At 45.7% G+C, this 25,371-nt stretch overlaps 1 protein-coding gene and 1 pseudogene across 1 annotated transcript in view; one reads left to right on the plus strand and one right to left on the minus strand.

Annotated features, from left to right (window-relative positions):
• Positions 1-25,371, minus strand: part of Cnn3 (calponin 3) — a 156,364-nt gene that overhangs the window by 44,566 nt on the left and 86,427 nt on the right. The window lies entirely within an intron of this gene.
• On the plus strand, positions 24,274-24,823 carry LOC101843776 (annotated as a pseudogene).

The raw sequence follows: 25,371 nt of genomic DNA on the forward strand, positions 1-25,371 counted from the left end.
ATTTTGTAGTCTTTTTAAAAATTATTTTTGATGAGATCATAGAGCTACTGGAAGACAAAATTGCACTATTCTCAGAGTCATGGGGGTTCGAGCCCTACCTATTAAAACTCCAAGTACAGAATCTCAGCCATGAAGGCTGCAATTGAGGGACTGCAGTTTCAGTCCATCCAGAAGATTGGGTCACAGGGGCGCGACCACTGTCCCACAGAGAAGAAAGGGCAGGGAATGGTATCTGAAGAGGTCTTCGGCTTTGAGGATGTGGGGTGCTTATGCTGTTAGGTTTGCGACTTGCTTGGGACCTGTCATCTCCTCCCTTCTATCTCCCTTTTAGAAAGGGAGTGGCTAGCCAGTTTGCTCTGAAAGCATATAGATGACTGTGTTTTACAGGTTCATTGATGATGGAGGGGAAATCTCACCTCAGGATGTGCCTAGAGTCTCATTGTATCTGATTTACATGGTGTTTAAATGGGACTTTGGACTTGAGGATTTGCCACTGAAATGAGTCAAGGACTTGGTAGCTGGTGGGGCATAAATCTTGCTAATCTACTTATATATGCTATAAATTATACCTTTCCTTTTTTGTTGTTTTCTTTTCTTTTTTGTTTTGTTTTGTTTTTTGTTTTTGTTTTTGTTTTTGTTTTCCGAGGCAGGGCTTCTCTGTGGCTTTGAAGGCTGTTTGGAACTCGCTCTTGTAGACCAGGCTGGTCTCAAACTCACAGAGATCTGCCTGCCTCTGCCTCCCAAGTGCTGGGATTAAAGGTGTGCGCCACTGCTGCCTATTTTTCTCTTTCTTTCTTTCTTTCTTTCTTTCTTTCTTTCTTTCTTTCTTTCTTTCTGTTTGATTTTCGAGGCAGGGTTTCTCTGTGCCATAGCCCTGACTGTCCTGGAACTCACTCTGTAGACCAGGTTGGCCTGGAACTCACAGAGATCCACCTGCCTCTGCCTCCCCAGTGCTGGGATTACAGGCCTGCGCCACCATGGCCCAGCAAATTATTTCTTTCCCAGTAACACTGCCTTTAGGACTGGTTGGTCTCAGAGCATAAGCCTGGTTGAGTAAAGTAGATGACCTCCCTCTGGGAATGTCCTTCCCTGGGGATGCCCAGTAGCGAGGCTTGCACTCTGATTCTCCTTCCTCAGTTTACCTAACCAGAAGACAAAAGCTGGACCAGTCAATTTCCTGGATGGAAGAACAGGAAGTTCTCATATGGCCACTTCAACTGGGGTCTGGTAAATTTAGAAGTGACAAGGTGATCATTCTTGTAGTAGGTGTAGAAAACAGAGAAAAAAGATAGATTTATTAGTTTGGCTCTAGATTTTTAAAAAATGTTCATTATTTTTCATTAAATTTTATTGTTCTGTGTATGACATGTAGGGAGGGGGCATGCCTTGGCACATATGTGAGGGTCAGGTCCCTCCTTCTGGCTTTACATGGGAAACGGGGATTGAACTTGGGTCCTTGGGCTTGAGGAACAAGTGCATTACCCACTGAGCCACCACACCAGGTTCTACACTCTCTTAAAGACCCGATACAGGGCTGGAGAGATGGCTCAGAGGTTAAGAGCACTGACTGCCCTTCCAGAGGTCCTGAGTTCAATTCCCAGCAACCACATGGTGGCTCACAGCCATCCGTAATGAGATCCGGTGCCCTCCCCTGGCCTACTGGCATACGTAGAAGCAGGATGTTGTATTCATAATAAAATTTTAAAAAAAAGACAGCAACAGTTAAAAAAGAAAAAACAATACAGAGTCCTTAAAAAAAAGTATATTATATAAAAAAAAAAAAAGACCCGATACAACAACAGCTCAAATAAGGTAGAAAATTTCCTTTTACGGGAAAGTGTGAAGTTCAGCGGTCTAAGTGGCGCTGGTTAATAACCATCTCAGGCCTGTGCAGCCAGGGCCTAGACTTCAGTGCTACTGTTGCCGTATTCAACCTTCAGTTCCCATCTTTCTAGGTCCAAGACAGTGACTTCAACTGCTGCATCTCAGCCACACCAAGACCAAGAGGAGAACAAGAGAGCAGAGTCACCATGGAGACCCAGCAGCTTTCTTCTCTAGTCTCAGTGACCCTGCAGAGTCAACCCAGCGGCCTTCTGTCCTTTGACATCTTGGAACCAGGAAAAGCAAGGTGAGCATTTGCTCCTGGCAGCTGCAGCAGGATTTTCCTCTTCCTCTTCCATCGCTGACACCGGTGTAGGTTAGGCAGCAGCGCCCACGCTTAGTAGGTAAACATGGGTTTGACTTACTGTGTCACTTCCTGTCGCAGCTGGATGCACTTATTATCTGTCTCTGTCCTTTCTGTCAATTGCATAACAGAGGCTTCAGATCGCCTCAGAAAAACGGTCCCGAGTATGTCAGGGAATGTCTCAGTTCAGAACTTGAAGAGGAAAATAGTAACAGTTTTGACCCAACCCTTCCGTGAAACCTGTCAGCACTCAAAGAGAAGGAGCCATCAGCAGCAGCAGTAATGCAAACCACACTGTTATGAGAACCAGAAGGGCTACGGAGGGCTGGAAGGCTCAGTTCTCTTCAGAGTAGACAAATGCTTGTAGACCTGTGAGTGACATAGGAATGCCATCGGCTCACCCTCAAAAGAATATGCTCAGGCCTGGATTTGAAGAGCCTTGAGTGAAACTGTTTATTTTATTTTTCCAGTGTTTTAAATTTAACCAGCTGGAGAGAAGTACCATTTGGGTCATGGTAGCTCATGGCTGTAATCCCCAGGCTGGGGCAGGTCAGCTTGAGCTCCATAGTGAGTTCTCAAAAATACACCATTTCATTAAGCCTTTGTAAAATGGTTTCTCCCCCATGAGAAAGCTACATTCCATTGAAGACATAGAAAACCATACCTGTAACAAGCACATTGGATACCAAGCCCAGAACATCCCCCAAACATATGATTCTCTTCCACAGAGGAGAATAGAATTTTCCAGAGGCTTTCCTAATGAGGATTTCTAAGCTGCAGGATTCATGTTCAACCAAAGAAGTTCACAAGTCTGCTTGGCAGAAGAGGGTGTTCAAGTAATTCTTGTTGACTGAGTATATTTCAAACAGACACAGAAACGATAGAGCATTCCTAATCCAACACATTGACACAGAGCTGCCACAACATACAGGATTTGTGATCGAATGTGCAATTTCCCTCCACATATGTAGAAAAGCCAGTCACGTGATCAGTGGTGGAGCTGGGGGTCAAGCCCAGTGGTGTGAACACCTGGTTAGCATGCCTGATGCCCTAGGTTCATTCCCTAACATAGTGAAAATAAATAAAACAAAAAATGCACACAAATCAAACCGTTGTTTCCACCAGGTATGGGGGTACACAACCCAAACTCCAGAACCCAGGAGGTTAACTATGAATGTGTAGCCAGTGTGATCTGCATATGAGGTCCAGGTTATCCAGGGCTGCATTGTGAGACCCTGTCTCATAAGAGTTGATTGAGGAGGGGGAAAAAATCACACATGGGTAGGACAGGACGAGAAAGTTTTTAGTGTGTAATGACCCAAATGATTTAAATGATAGCCCTGCTGCTTTCTGTTTCAGTGTGTGTGAGGCGGTTAAACTGTAAGTCCTAAGGCTCTTTATGCCTTTATTATTTTAGAGAAGCTACAGATGACTAAAACAGTGCCCAGTGGCATTTGTATCCTTTTTTCATACAGGACTAGTTCTTCCAAGAGTTGGAGGGTGACAGAATGCTTACCTAGCACGAATAAGGTAGCAGCGGCAGTGGGGGAGGTATGGATTCTCCCATCCCCAGCAACCCCCTCCTAAACCAACATTTGTTTTCAGACACTATGCTTTTGAGTCTTTTGTTAGACCATGTTCATTTATCTCCATTCAATTAGATAATGTGGTAACTGATGCAGCATCGCATTGAGAGGCTTCCCCCAAGCACTCCCAGGTTTGGAAACTCCCTAGGCGGACACCCGGGTAACCCCAGTCAGGAAACAAATGTCTGTACACTCAGCAAGAAGAAAGAGAATAGAGGGTGCACTCTGGGAAGATCCAGGCACACAGGTTCCGGGGGTGCTGTTCCGAGACAGTGAGACACACACAAACCTTGAGCAAGGACTTCTCCATGTGGGAACTGGTTGAAATGTTATCACCCAGGGAACTCATTAGAGACTCAACATCCAAGATTTTATGGAAGGGGCCAGTCACAAAGGCAGCCTCTGCTTGGCCCAGGTGCCAATTTGAGACTCCCAGGAGGAAAGCAGGTGTTCAGCATAAACCATATTGTTTGCACAGTTTAGGCAAGGCCAACCTCTTATCGACAAGGGTGGGAGGGAACCCTGGCAAAATCCAAGTTCCCAGGCACCAGGCAAGAGGCAACCCTGCATGCAGGCCTGTCATGTGGAGGAGTTCAGGTCCACTGTTCTTACTGAACACCATCTAGAGATAATCACTGAGGAGCAGTAGCGAGCCTGAAGGGTTTTTCTTTTATGTGGTACTTGGCAGAGTAGGTACAGGTTTTCTACTACTGAGCTATGCTTTTCAGCCACTTTTTGATGTTTTTGTTTCCCCCCCATAAGGTGATACCTGATCCTTTTTTTAAACTTATATTAATTAATATTTATGGGGCCTTTGCCTTGCCAGGATACTTTTAAAATCATTTAGATTTGACAGTAAACCAAGCAACAAGTCCTGTGTCCTTTCCCTCATTTTACAGATGAGAATATTTAGAGCCAGGTAGTGTGTGTTAAGGAAATTTGTTCAAAATCCAGCTCAAAGCTGGATGTGGTGGCACACACCTTTAATCCCAGCAATTGGGAAGCAGAGGCAGGTGGATCTCTGTGAGTTCAAGGCCAACCTGGTCTACAGAATGAGTTCCAGGACAGCTACAGCTGCATAGTAAGGCCTTGTCTAAAACAAACAAAAGAAAAAACCCCAGATTTCACAGCTGGAGCCTGGAGAGATAGCTCAGTGGTTAAGATCACTGATTGCTCTTGCAGAGGACTGGAGTTTGGTTCTCAGTGCTGAGGGCTCACAATCGTCTATAACTCCAATCCCAGGGGATTCCCACACCTTCCCTTCCAGCACCAGCTACACACATGATGCACATATGTACATGTAGGCAAAGCACTCATGCACATCAAATACAAAATTAATAAATCCAAAAAAAATCTTACAACTAATTAGCTGTGCTTGGGGCTGAGCTAGGAGGTGCCAACTGTATATTGGGGCTCTGGGCGCCCAGGATGACACCTTGAACAACATGACCCTTTTTTGCTTTCTTGTAAGGAATGTGTCACCAGCAGCTCTGTTGGTGCCACCCTCAAACTTTTGCCCATGGTACTGGCTTTGACAACTTCTGGCCGGGTGTTGGTGGCACACACCGTTAATCCCAGCACTTGGGAGGCAGAGGCAGGTGGATCTCTGTGAGTTTGAGGCCAGCCTAGTCTACAGAGCGAGTTCCAGGATAGCCTCCAAAACAATACAGAGAAACCCTGTCTCGGAAAAAAAAAAAAAGACAACCTCTGATGAAATAGGCTTGCCTTTTAAAATTTTTATTATTTTTATTTATGTATATAGTGTTCTGTCTACATGCCAGAAGAGGGCATCAGGTCTCATTATAGATGGTTGTAAGCTACCATATGGTCACTGGGAATTGAACTCAGGACCTCTGCTAGAGCAAGTAGTGCTCTTAACCTCTGAGCCATCTCTCTAGCCCTGAAATGGGCTTTCTTGAGTTGAGCTGAGGACCTGTCCTGAATGGATTATCCATGCCACTGGCACTAGCTGGAGTTCCCATGTCTCAGAACTGAACCATAAGAACATTGGCTTTATTGGACTGGCTTATGTGATAGGAGGCTGAGTAGTCCTGCAATGGCCACCTGAAGGCTATCAAGACAGAAAATCTGGCAGCTGTGCAGTCCGAGAAGCTAGAACCCTCAGAATCAGGGGCACAATGATGTGTTCCAATTCAAAGCTGAAGGACTAGAAGCTCCCTGGGGCATTGTTGGTGTGAGTTCTACTTTGAAAGGATGAAGAAGCTAGAGTCTAACGTCCAGGGCGATGGCAGCAATAATAGACACACTGGCTCTGAGCGGAGCATGTATATACTGGCTGGCTTCGTCTCCTTCCACATTTGTCCCATCTGGGTCCCCACCCCGTTGGATGGTGCTAACCACATTCTGGATATGTCTCTCCCCTTCACTTGCTCCCCTGAAAGCCAATCCTCTCTGAAAATGCCCAGAGGTGTACTTTGCCAGAATCCTAGGCATCTCTCAGTGCAGTCAAGCTGACAGTTAAGACCAATGTCATACCACCTATTCAGCAAATGAAGCCATGCTAGCTTTTTGTACTTAAAAACATATTTTAAAAAGCGTGCATGCAAGAGACAGAGAGAGAGAGAGCAGAAGAGCCACAAGTAATCCAGAGAGAGAGAGAGAGAGAGAGCCCAAAAGAGCCACAAGTAATCCAGTGTGTCTGAGATCTGCCTACCTGGATTTCTCTCGTCCTGAAGCTCAACTTCTTCCTTCGTCAAGCCTAGACAGTGTTGTCATAAGGCAGGCACAGCCAAACAGATGGGTTTGATCTGCCAGATAGTCAGGCTGCAGACATCAGTGCCATCTGAAAAAACATAATCTGCCTCAGAGACCTTGCAGTGGGCATGGATAAGCCTGCGTCTGGTTGCGACGGGAGAGAAGAAAGGGGTTTTGACAGAGCAGAATCAAGAATCGAGAGGCTGCCAGGAAATTGGAGTTGAAGCTATTCCAGAAAGCATGGAAGTTAAGTGGATGGGGAGAATGGTCTCTTCTTTGTAACTGACTGTTTCTAGGGTGTATCCCAGGATGATGATGATAACTCCTATGTTCAATGTACACACACACACACACACACACACACACACACACACACACACACACACACGCCCGTTTATATCAATTTACACAACCTGATTATGGCTACTTTAGATGAAAGTGGAGGCACCAGACCAGGTGGCTTCCTTTATCTCAGGGCCAGTGGCTTGTGCGTCACGGTCTTCAATGCGCACACAAACATCTTTAGGATCAGCAGGGACAGCAGATCGGGAGTGGAGTCGGGCTTTGTATTTAACAAGCTCCTGGGCGATGTAATAGGAAGGCTGGATGCAGAGTATTCTATAGATAGTCCCTGCTTTCCAGTGGTTGGACCTGCTTCTTTGACTTTATGATGATGTGGATATGAACTCACACCACTATACTATGTATTGTTCGGTGAAACATATACAAAGTTAAATGAAATACTCTGTATTGTACAGTAGGTGTGTGTAGATGAGTTTGCCCAACTGACTAATCTAGGCGTTTTTTTCTGAGAATGTTTAAGGCAGGTGAGGCTAAGATCTGATGTTTGGTAGGTAAGGTATTGTATTAGTTACTTTGCTGCTGCTGTGATAAAACACCACGACCAATAACACCTAAGGAAGGAACAGTTTCTTTTGGCTTAAGGTCCAGAGGGAAAGGAGTCCATCTTGGCAGGGATGCCCTGGAGGAATGGCGGCAAGTGGCAGGCGTGGCGGCCGGAACAGGAAGCCTGAGAGCTCACATCCCAGTCTGTAGTAGGAAGAAGAGTAGAGACAGCTGGAAGCAGGTGAGGCTTTGAACTCTCAAAGCCCACACTCAGTGACAGACTTCCTTCAGCAAGACTACACTTCCTAAACTTCCTGAAACAGCACCACCCACTGGGGACCACTGCCCAAACACCTGAGCCTTTGGGAGACATTTCTTTCTTTTGGTTTTTAGAGACAGGGTTTCTCTGTGGCGTTGGAGGCTGTCCTGGAACTCACTCTTGTAGACCAGGCTGGTCTCGAACTCACAGAGATCCACCTGCCTCTGCCTCCCAAGTGCTGGGATTAAAGGCGTGCGCCACCACCGCCTGGCGAGTAGGTGTTCTTAATGTGAAACAAAACCTGTATCCAACCTGGAGATCCCTCCCACAACCCTTCAAGTAGAGCACATGCCTGGCATGGAAAAGGGCTTGAGTTCAAGACGCAGAACAAAACAAAACAAACCCACTTCCAACCCTACAATTACAAAGAGTATTAAAATCTGCGCTAGGGGGATTAGAGAGCTGGCTCAGAGGTTAAGAGCACTGGCTGCTCTTCCAGAGGACGTAGGTTCAATTCCCAGCACCCACATGGCAGCTCATAGCTGTCTGTAACTCCAGCTCTATGGGATGACACCTTCACACAGGCATACACACAGGGAAACACTGATGCACATTAAAAAACAAACAAGGGGCTGGAGAGATGGCTCAGAGGTTAAGAGTACAGATTGCTCTTCCAAAGGTCCTGAGTTCAATTCCCAGCAACCACATGGTGGCTCACAGCCATCTGTAATGAGACCTGGTGCCTTCTTCTGGTCAGCAGGCATACATGTAGGCAGAACACTGTATACCTAATAAATGAATAAACAAATAAATAAATCTTAAAAAACAAACAAACAGGGATTGGAGAGATGGCTCAGTGGTTAAGAGCACTTACTGCTCTTCCAAAGGTCCTGAGTTCAATTCCCAGAACCCACATGTCAGGTCATAACTGTCTGCTACCCTATTCTGGCATGCATGCAAATGTACATGCAGACAAAGTATCCATATAAATAAATCTTTCAAACAAACAAACAAAAACAAAACTGTGCTGGGGCTGGGGATAGCAGGGCATGGTTGGTCCCATGCCAGCATTGGGAGGCAGAGACAAATGGACCAAAGCTGGTCTATAAAACAAATTCAGGCCAGCCCACGCTACACAGTGAGACCCCCTATCTCAAATAAACAACTGCACTGGGGCTGGAGAGATGGCTCAGTGGGAAGAATGCTTGCCACAGAAATATGAAGACCTGTGGCATTCAGATCCCCAGCACCCGTGGAAAGCCACACACAGTGGTACCCTGCATCTGTAACCACAGTGCTCCCATACTGAGCTGGGAGGTACAGATGGGAGAATCCTCAAATTTAAGCCAGCTAGCCTGGCATTTGCAGTGGCAGACAAGAGACCCAGTCTCAAACAAGGTGGAAGAAGATCAGCACTCAAGACTGTCATTGTCCTCTGACCTTTGTGTGTGTGCCTTGGCTTGCTCCTACCTGTACTCACACACATGAGCAAGTACACACACACACACACACACACACACACACACACACACAGACTGATAAAAAAGAGTTGTACGGATATTTAAAACATAGACTAAAAAGCATTGGCTAGGCAAGAGTTAAAATCTCCCCGCTTTGTGCTCTGTTTCCTCACCAGAGAAAAGTTTTGACATCTGTGATAAATATTTTCTTGTTCTAGGAAACTGATTTTTCAAGGTTTTGCTGTTGTTCTAAGCCTGTTCCTGGCACTGTGGTGATATTCCATTCATGGTAAAGTTACACCTTCCAAAGGGAGGGAGCTTATCTTTTGAAATCCATGAGAGAAGATAACACCTTAGTGAGGTCCAGCCAGGGATTAGCTGTGACGCTTAGAAAAGGAGGGCTTGACCCCTGCAAAGCACTAGAGTGAGGGTATCACCCCCAAAAAGCACTAACTGTAGAGTGAGGTGTCCTGGAAAAAATATGTCCTCATTACTCTGCACTGTCACAATTGTCCAAAGTCTGTTACTGATGGTAGACACGTAAGAAATGTCTGTAATCCAGGGGCTGGAAAGATGGCTCAGCAGTCAGAGTTCTGGCTCCTTTTGCAAAGGACCTGGGTTAGGTTCCCAGCAGCCTCATGGTAGTTCACACTATCTGTAATTCCAGTTGCAGGGAATCCAACACCCTTGTCTGGCCTCTCCTAGCTCGGCCTGCACAGAGTGCAGACAAACATGAAGACAAAACATTCATAAACTTTAGAGAAGAGAGGAAGGAAGGAAGGCTGATCAGTCCCCAAGACACACTAATATAGAAGAGGAAGGAACTACCAAATGTCGCCTGCTCACGGCCTCATGCATCCCGGGCTGACTCACAACTTGCTCTGTAACTAAAGATGATGTTAAACTCCTAATTCTGCCTCCACCTCCTGAGTGCTGGCTACGTTGAACCACCGAGCCTGCCTTATTTTAGTACTGGAGACAGCACTCAGGACTTTGTGAGAGTTAGGCAAGCAGTCTGTCAACTGAGCTACATCCCAAGGCCCTGTTGCCTATTTTTGAGTGACTTGGCTTACAGTGGTTCCCTTTATTTGATAAAATGTACAGTCTTTACTTTTGAATTAAACGTTTCCTAATACCTGCCTGCCAAACTGAGTCTCTACTTTGTGCAGCTCCCAGTCTGATTAAAACTACGACACTGTAGCCTCGAGTTGGTGGCGCACACCTTTAATCCCAGCACTCGGGAGGCAGAAGCAGGCGGATCTCTGTGAGTTCCAGGCCTAGTCTACAGAGTGAGTTCCAGGACAGCCTCCAAAACAATACAGAGAAACATTGTCTGGTAAAACCAAAACCAAAACAAAACAAAAAACAAACAAACAAAAAAATTCCAAAAACTACGACACTGACCTACCCAAGGGACAAAAGTGTACAGCTATCAGTGCTTACTTCTGGCACCAGGTATCCAGAAGTCTTGGTGTAGACAAAAGGAATACTGAAAGTGTTTAGATAGCTGTGGACAGGACTGGACACAGGGAGGGGAAGGCTCAAGGGCTCTTGCTTCCTGGCTACTAGGTGTGTGTCAGTCAATTGCTACATACAACAAACCACCCCCAAACCTAGTGGCTTCAAACAAGTTCATCTTGCTTCCATGATTTGTTTGGGACATCCTTATGCTGGTTTCCATCAAGTATACATCAGCTGCAGATCAGCTGGGCTGCAAGGACCAATGAGGCCTCACACACGGAGCTAAGAGGGCATGCTATTTAGTCTGAAGTATTTCGGAAGTCTTTCTTCAATACTTTCCCCAAGGATTTCATTATTTTTGATTATATGTATATTTGTATCTGTCTGTCTGTCTCTTGCTCTTTATCTCTCTCTCTCTCTCTGTGTGTGTGTGTGTGTGTGTGTGTGTGTGTGTGTATGTGTGAAGGCCAGGGGTATTGGATCCCCCAGGAGCTGGAGTGAATGCGATCTACCCAATGTGTTTTCTGGGAGCCAGATTCAGTCCCCTTCAGAGCAGTACACATTCTTTTAAAATTTTTTATTTCATATTTTAGAATTATGTGTGTGTGTGCACATGAGTGCAGGTGCCTATGGAGGCCAGAGGAAACAATCCCCTGGAATTGAAGTAACCTTACAGTTGTGATACATCCGATGTGGGCCCTGGGAACTGAACTCAGGTTCTCCGAAAGAGCAGAACTCCCTCTTAACCACTGGACCATCTCTCCAGACTCTTGTCCTGAGGAGTTTGTGTGCGCGCGTGCGTGCGTGTGTGTATAAGAGGTCAGAGAAAGAAACTGGGTGTCTGGGTGTCTGGATACATCACTGTCTAACAAATCTCTCACTGAACCTGGAGCTAAGCAAGTGGCCAGCAAGCCCTAGCCATCTCCCTGTCTCCCCTCCACCAGCTCTGGGTATCACATGTAGCCACAATCAGCTTTTTGTGTGGGGGCTGGGGATTTGAATTTAGGTCATCATGACCGCATAGTAAGTGTTCTTACCCATGGAGTCATTTTCCTAGTTCCTGTTCCAAAGATTTTTACTAGCCAGTTGTTAAACCACCGGTAGCTTGGAGTCAGTTCTGGAGGAAGCATGTGCACCACAGAAATGGATTAATGCTATAAATCAGGCCTTATCTTTTACTAAGTGTCATTCACCGGCATAGTGCTGTTGGTCATCTGTGTGTGCTCAGTAGAGCCTTGCCTGCTGTGGGTGCTTAGCATGTGTCTATAAAACCAAGTCTTCGGTTAGGCAGGGTTATGAACAGTACAGCAGGCTTATTGTCAGAAACAGCCAAAAAGCTGTAAAACTGTAGATCCAAGATAGCCGAGCTTTGATGTGGGATATACTGGGATTAGCACAAGTACATGCTTACACGTGCAGTTTGAGAGTGCACATGTATACATACATACATACACACCCACACATACACACACATACACACACACACACACACCACACAGTATTGTAAATAGCACCAGCAGGTGTGTTGACTTAAGCTGCTGTTGCTTCTGCACGCTGAGTGTCAAACTGGCTTAAATATGTGATTGCACACTTCAGTCCTGGAATGCAAAAGGGACAACCAAGATTCCTCCCCACAGGAATATTCTAGAAAGCCACAGTGCTGGAACTGAGAGAGATGAGTCTGGAGAGGGGGCGGCACAGCCCCAGAAATGCTTCCTCATGGGTTTACATAGTCTTCCTCACTGATGTCTGGGCTCTTCATGCTTCACCTCATCCCTCCCGTAACTGAACTCATTGCTGCATCTTCTGGCATTGATTAGAGCAGCTATTTCTTCTTTTGCTCTGAACTTGTTGGGTGTCCCCCATCTGGGGGACACGAGTGTGGGAGCAGTGTGGGGTGGCTGCTTTTCCCACAATGTTTCTTAGCTGAGCTTGCCCAGGGCCTGGGAGTATGTGTGTTAGCGTCTCACCACTGCCTCTTAGAGATTCTAGGCTGTCTTGTGAGGTGAGGATAAGCAACTTGGTCCTTGCAATTTCCCCATATTACATACCAAGTCATATCCCTTTTTTTTTGTATGTATTGCAAAATGTAGTCTCCTCTGCTGGTTTTCCTTCCTTTGTCCATCCTTAAATGTCAAGGCTCCCCTGGGTCTTGTCTTTTGGCCTTTGACTTTTTCATTCTCTTACTCCCTGGGTGGTCCTAGACAAGTCAGTCCATCCTCAACTGGTCAAATTTACAACTCCCATCTGCCATGCTTAAATTTACATATTACCCTACCTTCCCACTGGGCATCTCTACAGGAATGTTCCCCCAAAGACTCCAGATGTCTAACACCTTATCTGAACTCAATTCTTATCTAAATCTACCAATTCCTTAATGGATGGGAGTCATTTTACACATCTCTTTCATCCCCCATCCCCTATTCTTGTTTAGACAGTTTTCCTCCATAGCCCAGGCTAGTCAGGAGCTCACTGTGTAGCCCAGTCTAGCTTGAACTCGAGATCCTCCTGGGATTACAGGCTTAGAGCACTGAGCCTACTTTCTCTCTCTCTTTCCAACAAATCCAGTTGGTCTGTGTGTTACAGTTATCCATTGCTGGAAAAGGAACCAGCTCTGACATTTCATGTCTTATGATACTATGGGTTGACTGGGCATTTGTTTATAGGTTTCTCCTGGGCTCATTCACGTGCCTGAGCAAGCAAACCTTAAGTGAGGCTGGCATGCCCAAGTGGCTTCACTCGTCTTCCTGGCCACCGATGCAGGTCAAGACAGAGAGCCTCAGTTCCCCAAACGGTGGCTCAGCTTTCAGTAGGCCCGACTGGCTGCTTTGCATTAAATGCTCAGGGCACCTTTCCAGTCATCAAAGGCAGGAGTGGCCAGGCTTGTTTAATGTCAGCTTCAGATCTCATAGGCGACATCTGCTGCAATGCATTTGTATTTAATTAATTAAGTGGATTTATCGCAGGGTAGCCTCACATTTGCTATGGAGCTGAGGATGCCCCTGAACTTCTGATTCTCCTGACTCTACATCCCGAACACTGGAATAAAGCTTTGTGCAACCATGTGTGCGTTATACACTGAGGATCCAAATTAGGACTCTGCTCACGCTAAGCACTGCAGCGACTGAACTACATGCCCAGCTGTAACCTGTTGTCTTCCCGCCAGCCACCTAGGCCCTGCTGAGCTGTCTGAACCCCCAAATAACACACAGGACGTTGTATTAATTATGAAGCTGTTGGCCATTTGTTATGATTTTTTTTATCGGCTAGCTCTGACTTAATTGTTAACCCATAATTGCTAATCTGAATATTTCCATGTGGTCTTTGCTTACCGGAGAACAGGGTCCAAATCTCTTACTCCTCTGGCTTCCTACATTGTGACTGACTGTGCCTCTCTTTCCCAGAATCCTCCTCAACTCCTAGTCCCACCTATCTTGCTTTCCTATTGGCCAGCAGTGCTTTATTCAACAACCAATTGGGCTCCATGATACACTGGAGAAGCAATAAGATGGCTTGGTAAAGAAGCACGTGTATCATACAAACACACAGATGGGGACTGGAGGGATTTACTGGCATTAAGAAAATTGCCACTTGAGTTCAGAGAGCCACACGCTTACTGCATGCCTCGTAACAGTCTAAGCAGTATAGAGAGATGTGCTAAGTTAACTGGAAGATACCATCCAGTGCCAAAGCAACTCAAGATTTGTCTCACAAGGAATTTCTTTCTTTCCCTTTTCTTGTTTGTTTTGACATAGAGGATTTTTTTTTCTCCTTGTAACCCTGGCTGGCTTGGAACTCACTATGTAGCCAAGGCTGGCCTGTTACACATAGCAATCCTCCTGTCTCAGCCTCCTAAATGCTGGGATAGGTGTGTGCTACCATACCTGGCATTTCAAATCTCTTAGAGAAGAAAAATCAAGTTGGAAAAAACAAGAGTTATGATTAACAGAAGCCCTTTTCTTGGCCTAATACCACGATTTTTTTCTCATGGTAGGCCTGTTCTAACATGGCAGGTGCCCTTACCCATCCTCCAGCCTCCATGTACAGTGTTGGGTCAAGGCAAACACACATACACACACACACACACACACACACACACACATACACACACACATACACACACACCTGCCCGTGGGCATCTGCCCCAGTACTTCCCTTTAGGCACTGTCTAGGAAGCCAGTCTTTTCCTGCTGGGCTTGAAAGCTAATGGGGTTGTGACTGCCCTTGTCACACTGTCTGACCCATCCTAAAAGACTGTGCTGCAGGCTGTCACAAAGACGACACTCTGCACAGGTATGATCCTGGACCCAGCCATGACTAAAATGGATGAGTCCCAGATTTCCTCTTACACAAAGCAAGGAATTTTTTAAATTTTATTTTGTGGAGTGCTAAGCAGGTTCTGTGTGTGTAACTCAAACTGGCCCCTGACTTGCTGTGTAGCCCAGATGGCCTTGTACTGTGGGTGATCTTCTGTCTGAGCTTCCTGAGTGCCAGACTCACAGACATACCCCACCATGACCGGCCAGCAATGTCTTTTTGCTTAAGCTAGTGTTAGTTGTGTTTCCTTCCCATGTACCTTTAAAAGGCTCAAATGAATCGACATCAACCATGAGACTGGATGGCAGGTCCTGAAGATCCTAGCTTTCAGTGTCCCTTTAAAGTCACCCCTGCAACACACCACTATGAATTTTTGTCTGTTGTCAGACAAAAAGCTTCTAAAGACTTCTGTTATTTATATAGTACTTTAATCCGATTAGAATGAAATCCATTTTTTTCCTTTAAAATAGTGTTTTCCTAGTGTCCCCTCTAGTCATGATGGTTTGAACCATAAATGTTACTCTGTTTTCCTGCTTTTTCTTTTTCTTTGCCCACCTTGTAATATAGCCTCTCCTCTCCTGCCCTCCCCTCTTCTCATTGTTTTGTTTTTATTATTTATTTATTTATTTTTGAGACAGGGTTTCTCTGTGGCTTTAGAGGCTGTCCTGGAACTAGCTCTTGTAGACCAGGCTGTTCTTGAACTCAGAGAGATCTGCCTGCCTCTGCTGGGATTAAAGGCATGGACCACCACTGCCCAGCTCCTCTTCCCATTGAAAGCCCACTCATGCTGACAGTCCAGACTCACATACTCTTCTGTAAGTGTTCTCTAAAAAACAACTCCAGAGAGCTCTTCTTTTCTGAACACTCTCATTCTAGACAACACGTGCTGCTTCTTTGTTTTGTTTTTACATATAAGAACATGTCGACTTCTGCAATTATTTAACTTTTTGTGCTAACTTTGTTTTCCCTAACAAAATGTAAGTGTATGAAAGATTTGATGACACGAAGCCAGCCACTCGAGGCCTTAGTCTGTATTGGTTGCTATAGCACATGCATGTTGCTATAACGATACCCCACTCTAAGCAGCCTACAGAGAAAGCAAATTTAGTTGCGTGTGGTGGCACATGCCTAACATCTCCACTACTCGAGGCTGAGGCTGGAGGATCACAAGCTGAAGGCTACCCTGGACAATTTGGTGAGACCACTGTCTCTAAAATAAAAAAATGAAGTAGGGGTATGATGTCAGAGGTGCACAAGGTTCTGCGCTCAAGCCTCGGTATCACAAAAGGAAAAAAAATCAAGGAGTTTATTTACTTGTAATCCTGGAGACTTGAAGGTCTTGAGTGTGGTACTGACATCTGGGTAGCGTCTTCCTGCATGGCTTTGGGGGAGATGGGTGAGGTCATCTTGCTTCCTCATAGTAGCAACTGAGGCAACAGAAGAGAGGAGGGGAGGAACTGCTCACCAACCTCTGCTTTGGGTGACCAAAGCCCATCTGTGGGGACAGACCCCCACATAACCTAATACTTACTAAGACCCAAGTCCCAGGGCTGGAGAGATGGCTCGGTGGTTAAGAGCACTGCTTGCTCTTGGGGGGCAGATCAGGGTTCTGTTCCCAGCACCCACAAAGGAGGAATTGGAGGCAAATGGAGTGAGGTTTCTGAAAAAACAGCACAAGAAAGTGAATATTTAAGAAGACAAATTCTTTTTTTTTTTTTTTTTTTTTTTTTTGGTTTTTCGAGACAGGGTTTCTCTGTGGCTTTGGAGGCTGTCCTGGAACTCACTCTGCAGACCAGGCTGGTCTCGAACTCACAGAGATCCGCCTGCCTCTGCCTCCCGAGTGCTGGGATTAAAGGCGTGCGCCACCAACGCCCGGCTAAGAAGACAAATTCTTGCTGTCTCTCCTGTATCAAGAAAGCTGTTTCAGGGACCAAGTAAGAACCGACACTGCATTCAAACCAAAATGCTTCCCCTGGAATTCCCTGTAGCCCAGGGCTTGGGAGGACTTCTGTTGTTTTCAGATTTTCAACGGATTGGTGGAGCTGACCCATTTCATGGTCTTGTTATGTATTCCTGACTGTCCAAATGCTCACTGCTTAGCTCAGACAGGCCTGAACTTGCAGCCACCTCCCTGCCTCTGCATCCCAAGTGCTGAGATTGCAAGTATGCACCACACCACCCTACCAGACAGGATCTTCAGCTTGAAGTCCACCCAGCCTCCTGACTCGTAAAAAAAAAAAAAAAACAAAAAACAAACAAACAAACAAAAAAAACAACAACAACAACAAAAAAAACCCCACCTAAAACCACAATCCAAAGAATTCCAGCCCAGGCCAGAACTCCTGTACTTCCTGACCACAGGGAAGCTCGGAGAGACTCCGGGCAGCCCCAGCTTGGCTGGTGCCCTAAGGCTAGACCTTCTGGAGGCAGATCCCAGAGATGGAATGGAAACAGCTGTTTGCTGTGCTCCGACGCCCCACTGTTCCTGAAGCTTCTGGCTTACATGATCTGAACCATGTCCAGCCATGTTGAACGTCTAGCCCAGCCACCCCTCAGGATCTCTCCCACCTCAAAGTGTTTCAGAGGACACTTCTTACCCTCATTCTATGATGTAGCTGTAGGTCTATTAATCACACTGGGAAGTTTGTACTGAAGTCTGAGATCTTTTTTTGTTGTTGTTGGGTTGAGCCTTCAGGGACTCTTCTGGCTAGGCTGCAACCCCAGCGTCCAAGCTTAGCAGTCTTTGCTCCCAAATTTAACTTTCTCCACCCCTGGAGGAACCTCAAAGGCGAGGCTGGGGGGAGGGCGGGATTTCCACCCGCGTTATATAAACAAGGAAGTGAAGGAGGCCTCTGTGATCCCGGGCCTCTGAGCATGAAATGATGTGAGTCTAAGTGTTTAAATCCCTTGGCTGGGATAAAGCGTGAAAAACTTGCTTTTTCATATTCACTGACTCTGAGCCTCGCGGTGCATTTTGGGACTTGGGGTTATCATTATAACTGTATCAATTTATGCCCGAGGTTTTCCAAAGGCACTAGGTAGTAAACAACACTAATAGCAGCTCACGATTCTATCTATGCAGCTGGCAATGTGTCAGGGGCTTCAGTGGATGTCTGTAATTAGACGGATTGCTCTAGTTTTACTGCAGTTATCCACTGAGACACAGCTTTTAACAGGAAGCAGAGGAGGTAAGACTCACACCCTGGTGTCTCTAACAGAGCACTTTACTGCATCATCTCATAAGGAAAGTGCTGGAAATCAAACCTACTTTAAACCTCTGGAGATGTGCTGTCCAAGAGAACCTGGGGAAAATGTCATCAATTGAGTCATAGTTTCGATGTAAATTAGGGTTTTACACACACACACACACACACACACACACACACACACACACACAGCTACCTTTTGGCATGTTTAACATGAGTTACAATATTTCTGCTTGGGAAAGCAAAGGTGTTTTAGGACAAATTAAGGAGGCCTTTGTTCATACCTTTGCTGGATCTTTCTGGAACATGCTTCAGGAGAACCGCAGGTGATCCTACCCTCACCCTGTATGGAATTTTCTTCCATTCCTCATGACTCTCGCTTGGAGAGAGCCTATTTTATTTGTGGCTATCTCATTTTCTCTCATCACTGTAGTACATCTCATTGTAAAGCGAAATGAACAGAAATTATGAGAATATATAACGTTTCCAGTATTCCTGGCCTCATAGAAACAACCACAACCTGCTTGTAATCTCTCTGTTCTGGCTTCTGCGACCCTTCAGGACCTAGAGGTATTTTCAGTGGGTGGTTCCTAACCTTAGGGCAAGCCAACAATAAACACAGAGCAAAGCTCTGGCCCAGGTCTGAGGAAGGCTTTCTTCTCCTTGCCTTGTTAATGTATTCCCATGAAAACTCATCAAAGGTATTTACAGTTAGGATTGTTTTAGAAAACCCAGAGTAGATGGCCACCAGATACTTACAAAGCACCAGGGCAGTCCCGTACTAAATAATCAGAGCTTGCCGAACTCAACCTATATTCAGCAAATCAAGACAGCCCTGAAATACGTCCTGGACTACACAAGTTTTCAGTTGACCGCAATCTTCTCTTTTTATACACACTGAGCTAGGGAATAGCTAAGACTTTCCTGGCTCTTTTCCTTTTTCCCCTTTATTTTCTGTCACTTCAGTTCCTGCTCTCACATCCAAAGACCCAACACTGCATGGAAAACCTTTGCCTGTAGTGCAGGATGCGCAGGACATATTAATAATGTCCATCAGCTCAGCCTGCTCCCGGGAACCTCCAGAGAAGCTCTAGGATGGGCGTTCAGCATGGATGCTATTAAAGACTTTTTGAAAATGCTTCCTGGCAGAAAAGGTGGCAAGAGTTTAACAAGGACTGTGAAGAAATGTATTTAAGTTAATAAAGCTTTTTATTGAGTGTTTACTGTGTGTGACTATGCGCTTCGTGTCTATTAACTCTCTTCATCTTTGACAAAACAACCCCATAAAGAACTTGCAGCCACAGCCCCCACCTTCCAAATGAAATGACCTAGGCAGAGGAGCAGCTCAGAAGCTTGGCTAGGCTACGTACGTGCGGGACAGGGCTTAAAGTCTCGCCAGCCTGACACCAGGGCACGGCTGTTCCACCGCTCAGTCTGCTGTCTCCAGACTGGAGAGTACTTCACTGTCTCTGACCTGTAGGATGTTAGCTTATGTCGGTTTTGTTAGCCTCCCACGCTCCAGCATCCCCAACAACTGAACAAAAGGTATCTAAAATGTTTAAAATAACATTTTGAGAAGGTTGCATGCTTTGTTCTTACTAAGTCTATCATGTGTTCAGCCTTTTCAAAACCAAACTATTTATATAGCAACATGGCATCATCCAGCTGGAAACCAAGAGTGAATAAAAGCATTCTGTCTGCTTCCACTGAGAATGGCCGCCACCCTGACTTCTATCCTCTTCACTCCCGCCCGCAGGCTAGAGATGAGCCTTAGGTGTTGCTACTTTGGGTCTGTCCAATGGTTTTTATTTGTTTTTGAGATAGGGTCTGTAAAGATGTCTGCAGAGAGATGAGACACTGGACACTTCTTTCCATGGGAGCTACAGACAGCCAATGGCATGAACCACACCCAGGACTGCCCCAGTGAAGGAATTCCAGTTGCTGCAGAGTGAGCAGAAGCCCCGAGGCTTGCAGAAGCCTTGTTGCTGTCATCAGTAGTAGTCCCAGAGCCTCACACAGTCTGCTTCCTCTGGTGTACTAAGTTGTGGGGTTCCAGTTGTAAGTCCTATTAGCTTTCTGGTCTCCGTTCTTCCATGGCTCAGACAGAAGGAAACGTAGCGTAGATGACCATTTGCCATACAAGTATGAGAAGGGAGTTTGCATCCCCAGAACCTGTGTGAGAACAGGGTATGTCTGCATGCTGGTGATCCCAGTGCTCAGTGCTGGGGAGGCAGGGACTAGGAACGGCCAGAGCAAGCTAGTCAGCCAGACCGAGCTAAACTTGGGGGTTAGGGATGGCTCGAGATTCAGCAAGAGACCCTGCCTCAGTAAAGAGTGATCTAGGTGACATCCAATGTCAACCTCTGCTCTTTACACACGTGTGACTAGCGTGCACATGTACCCTTACACATGCAAGCATGCATACACACATACAAGCACACTGCACATGGAGGGGGAACTGAGCTCTTTGGTAGCATTGCGTAGCAATTTGCAAGGCCACTCACTGTTCTTGCTGCTGCTGCGGGTAGGAGGGAGTAGAAAGTGAGCCTGGGAATTAGGGCTCATGTTTTGGTGATCAGACACTCTGTGTTCTGATGCCCCTTGGTTCCCTGTCCTCACCTATGAGTGCACCTGCTCTGAATCCCATGTTTTCACATCTGAGCTACATTACTTCCTGGTGCTCTTTTTGAGGACAAAACAAACAAACAAAATCCAACCAACCAAACAAAACTATGCAATTGAAATGATTTTTCTCTCGCTGACTCTACGCAGAATTAGCTTATTTGTGTTTTGGCAAACGGCTGCTTCCAAGGGCCTGTCTTTTGTCTCCATCCCAAACTGGTTTATTTTATATCTCAAACTTCTATTCCAGTGATTACATCTGATTTACTCTGTGTGTCAGTCTAACCACTAAGCATATGTCATCGCATCCCTTAGTGTAGAGCAGAACATGAATTTGCTGTGCTGGGCTTTCCTAGTTAAAAGAAATCTAGTAATTTACAGCCGCCCACCCACACACAAATCAGCGAAGAACACTGAATGACACTGAAGGATAGTCAAGAGACAGAGGAGGGGAGGAGATTGGGAGGGGATGGGAGGGGAGCAGAGGGGGAGACTCCAAGGCGGATATGTTTTAAAAAAAAAGATGTATTACTTGCGTGTGTATGTACTTTCGTGAGTTCATATGTACCACATGCATGTGCCAGTGGAGGCCAGAAGAGGTGTCAGGTGCCTCGGAACTGGACCTACAGCAGTCGTAGACCCCATGTGGATGCTGGCGCCAGACCTGGGTCCTCTGTTAGAGCAGTGAGAACTCCACACCTGGGCCGGCTCCCCAGCCCGTCACCTGGTTTTCTTTGGACTTTCCTTGCTGTTTGTTTTAAATAGTTTATTTAAAGAGTGTCACTATTTCTTTTTCTTGAGCCATCACCTTCAGACAGTATTGAGAACACACCCTTCCCCACATCACAAACATTCATTCCCTGTTCATTTTTGGAAAAGTGGAATGATTGGGTAGACAGGGGGAAAGGGATAAGGTTTTTTCCCTTTCTATTCATGTCCCAGACTTTGGTGGGGTGAGAAGAAAACATCTTAAGATAAATAAGCATTCTCTTTAAAATCCTTTCTATGCCTTTCATATCTTTTGGGGGGCTGGGGTGAGGAAAAGTTTAGAGAGAATCTAATTCAAGTATGGATCGTCTTTGTGGAAAATTTAGATACACACTAAGTACTCAAAGCTGTGTAGACATTTCTGTGGATTCAATTTTAAGAATCTTTGTCTTCATCTGGTGGTGGTGGCCCACACCTTTAATCCCAGAACTCAGGAAGCAGAGGCAGGCTGATCTCTGAGGCCAGCCTGGTCTACAGAGTCAGTTCCAGGACAGCCAGGGCTACACAGAAAAACCCTGTCTCGAAAAACAAACAGAAAGGGATCTTGGTATTCGATGCCAAGGAGAGGGGCTTAAAAAAAAGCACATTTGGTTAAATAAACATTGAATTCAGACTACTGTACCCCTCTCCAGAGCAGGAGGGAGAAAGCAAGGAAATCCTTCCATTGTGAACAGTCTTACTTGCTTTTCAGACCAGGAAGCTGCTGTATGGCGCTGTTTTACGTACACAGCTATACATTGCCGATGGTATGTGCCTCAGATCCTTTAGTTATGTGAACATTCATCTACAAAATGTTAGGTAACAGATGAAACAACGTAGTGGGCACTGTTTCCACTGACACCAAGTCAGGACTTTCACACAGTCACCGACGTCAGGAAGAATCCAGTGCCTTCATGCTCAAACTGAATCACTCTAGCTTGTTGGCAGGAGGAATGTGTTGGCAGCTCACTAAAGATGTGTGGCCATTTATCTATTTTGAGGGGAGAAATACAAAACCTATTCTGGTTCCTCAAGAGTCCCTCTAGGCGTTCTCACTAAAGGTGACCACTCTTCAAGGAAGATTAGCTTATACCTATTTTAATGATCTTCAAGGAAGATGTGTTTACACCTATTTTGACAGGAGGCTGTAGTAATAACACGAAGCGTGGACTGTGTAGAGGACTCAGAAGGTTCTGGCTAAGAGACACCATGAAAGGACTCTGAGGGACATTAAGAAGCTCGCCACTCTACAGCATGTCAAAAGGTCCAGGTTCCTGGTCTAACTGGGTCATGAATGGAGCTTTCTCTCCATTGAACAAAGGCTATGTTTTTACTCAACACATTCAGCAGAACATGGATATGTGAGTTTCCTTTGATTTTCTTTCCTTCTTTCTCTTGGCTCACTCTTATTTCTTTCTGGAGTTTCATACAAATAGCCGGTTCTCGTCTCCTCTGCCTGAACTTATGAAAATGGCATTTCTGCTATGGGACTGGGAATCTGCCTTGCTTTCTTAAAATACTAATTAGTTTTTTATTAACTCTATAAAATTAACACATATTAAAATGTAACTATATCATTTCTCTTCATTCCTTTTCCTTGTTCCAACTCCAACCATCCTGCCCCCCCACAACTCTCTCCCTCCCAAACTAAACTCCTGGCTTCTTCCTCCTCATTATTGTTAAACACACACACACACACACACACACACACACACACACACACACACACATACAAACCCTGTTGACTCTATTCAATATAGCATGTACATGATTTCAGGGCTCACCACTTGGTATTGGATGACCAACTTGGGGGCTCCCTCGTGGGGAAATCTGCTTACCCCACTCTCAACATCCCTCAGTTGCTTGCAGTTCTTCGTCTAGGGGTGGGACCCCATGAGTTTTCCCTTCTGCTTTAGCATGTCTATTCATGCCCTTGTTCAGGTCTTGTTGAGGCAGCCATCTTGTTGGGATACCATAAACAAAGCTTCTAGTCATTTCTAGGAGACAGTCTCACAGCAGATTTCCTGGTCCTCTGGCTCTTACAACATTTTCATCATAGCTGCAGGTGTTGTGTTGCAGATGTGACCACTGGGGGACTGGGAACCCCATAAGTTCTTCTCTGCATATTGACCAGTTGTGGTTTTCAATAATGGTCTCTGTCTGTTTGTCCAGAGGCCTCCCTCCTGTTCCCACCAGCACCAGTTGGACTGATGTTAGGGAAAACCACCAGGAAACTGGTGAAGGGAGGAATAGGGAGCCAGGAGACCTACACAGTCTATAAGGTCCTTTCTTTTGCATTTCTGATTGCTTGGTTCCCATCTTCAACTCAAGACCCCTCTTTCCTGGACACCACTCAGTGAGCATGTGTATGTGTCTCTGTATTATGGCTTCATTCTCTGCTCCATCACCCAAATTTATTACTCTACTATCTGTGACATAATGGTGGACATCATAGTTTTATTTTGGGCTAGGTTGTGCATACTTCCATTTTCTTTCTCTGACTTCTGTAGGCGCTTTCTCCCCTACTCCTAAGCACATTGATGAGGTTATACACTCCATAAGGAATGGCTCATGGGACTCAGACAGAGCTAATCACAGGGAGGAAGGAAGGAGGGAGAAAGGGAGGAAAACTTCTTCCTTTGAATGGGGGCAGACTATAAACTAAAGTTTCTGACCATATACATTGAAGACAGGAAGGGAAGAGTGGAGCCCCGGAAGGACCAGAAATAGGTAAGGCCAGAGCTCCTCAATCTCCCAGGCTTTGAACAGGACTGCCTCCTGGGCTTTCTTGATAGGATTTAAAATTGGTTTTTAGTTGGATTTCCATTACATAAACTTAAGAATTTTGACACAGAAACCGGCTTTGCAGATGCCACTGTCCTCTGTCACCACCTGCCGCAGCCATGATCAACCCACCACATTCTTTGACATCGCAGCTGATGGCGCACCCTTGGGCCGCGTCTCCTTCCAGCTGTTTGCAGACAACGTTCCAAGGACAGGAGAAAACTTTCACGCTCTGAGCACTGGAGAGAAAGGATTTGGACAGAAGGGCTTGTCCTTTCACAGAATTATCCCAGGATTCGTGTGCCAGGGTGGTGACTTCACACGCCACAGTGGCCCTGGTGGCACGTCCATCTCTGGGGAGACATTTGAGGGTAAATGCTTCATCCTGAAGCACCCAGGTCCTGGCATCTGTCCATGGAAAATGCTGGACTAAACACAAATGGTTCCCAGGTGTTTTTTGTTTTTTTTTTGTTTGTTTGTTTTATTTTTTCTGCACTACCAAGATGGAGTGGCTGGATGGCAAACATGTAGTCTTTGGGAAGGTGAAAGAAGAAATGAATGTCATGGAAGCCATAGAGCATTTTGGGTCCAGGAATGGCAAGACCGGCAAGGTCACCATTTCCAACTGTGTATAACTCTTAATTGTTTTGACTTGCGGGCATCTTACTCACCAGATCATTCCTTCTGTAGCTCAGGAAAGAGCCCCCACCCCATCTGCTTGCAATAAATAATCTATAATCCCTGTTCTCACTGAAGTCCTTTGGGTTCCATAGTTTCCTTATTCCCCTCCAAGCCTATCTGTATTACCAAGTTAAGTTTATGATTATGAATAAAAACTAAAGAAGGAAGAATAACTTTGACATAGAAACCACAAGAATGTTTATAATGAATCCACAGCATCTCTCTAGGGCCTGGCACCTGACCAGGCAGTGGAGAAGCACAAGTGATGGGTGATTCATTCAAACTGAATCTGATGATGTCTGGCAGAGAGCAGGAATTGTGAGAACAGGCAAACAGAGTGTCCCACTGTATTCATGGTCACAGGGACCCTATGGAGTGTGGGTGAGACACAACGTTATGGAATGCATGCAGACAAGACAGTGCATTTAGAAGACAACCTGAAAGGCATAGCTTCTAAAGGCACGAACACCTGGGGCTACCTGGCTTCAGACAAGCCAAGCAT

This window comes from Mesocricetus auratus, unplaced genomic scaffold, assembly GCF_017639785.1.
Source record: "Mesocricetus auratus isolate SY011 unplaced genomic scaffold, BCM_Maur_2.0 Super-Scaffold_100009, whole genome shotgun sequence".
NCBI classification, from domain to species: Eukaryota; Metazoa; Chordata; class Mammalia; order Rodentia; family Cricetidae; genus Mesocricetus; species Mesocricetus auratus.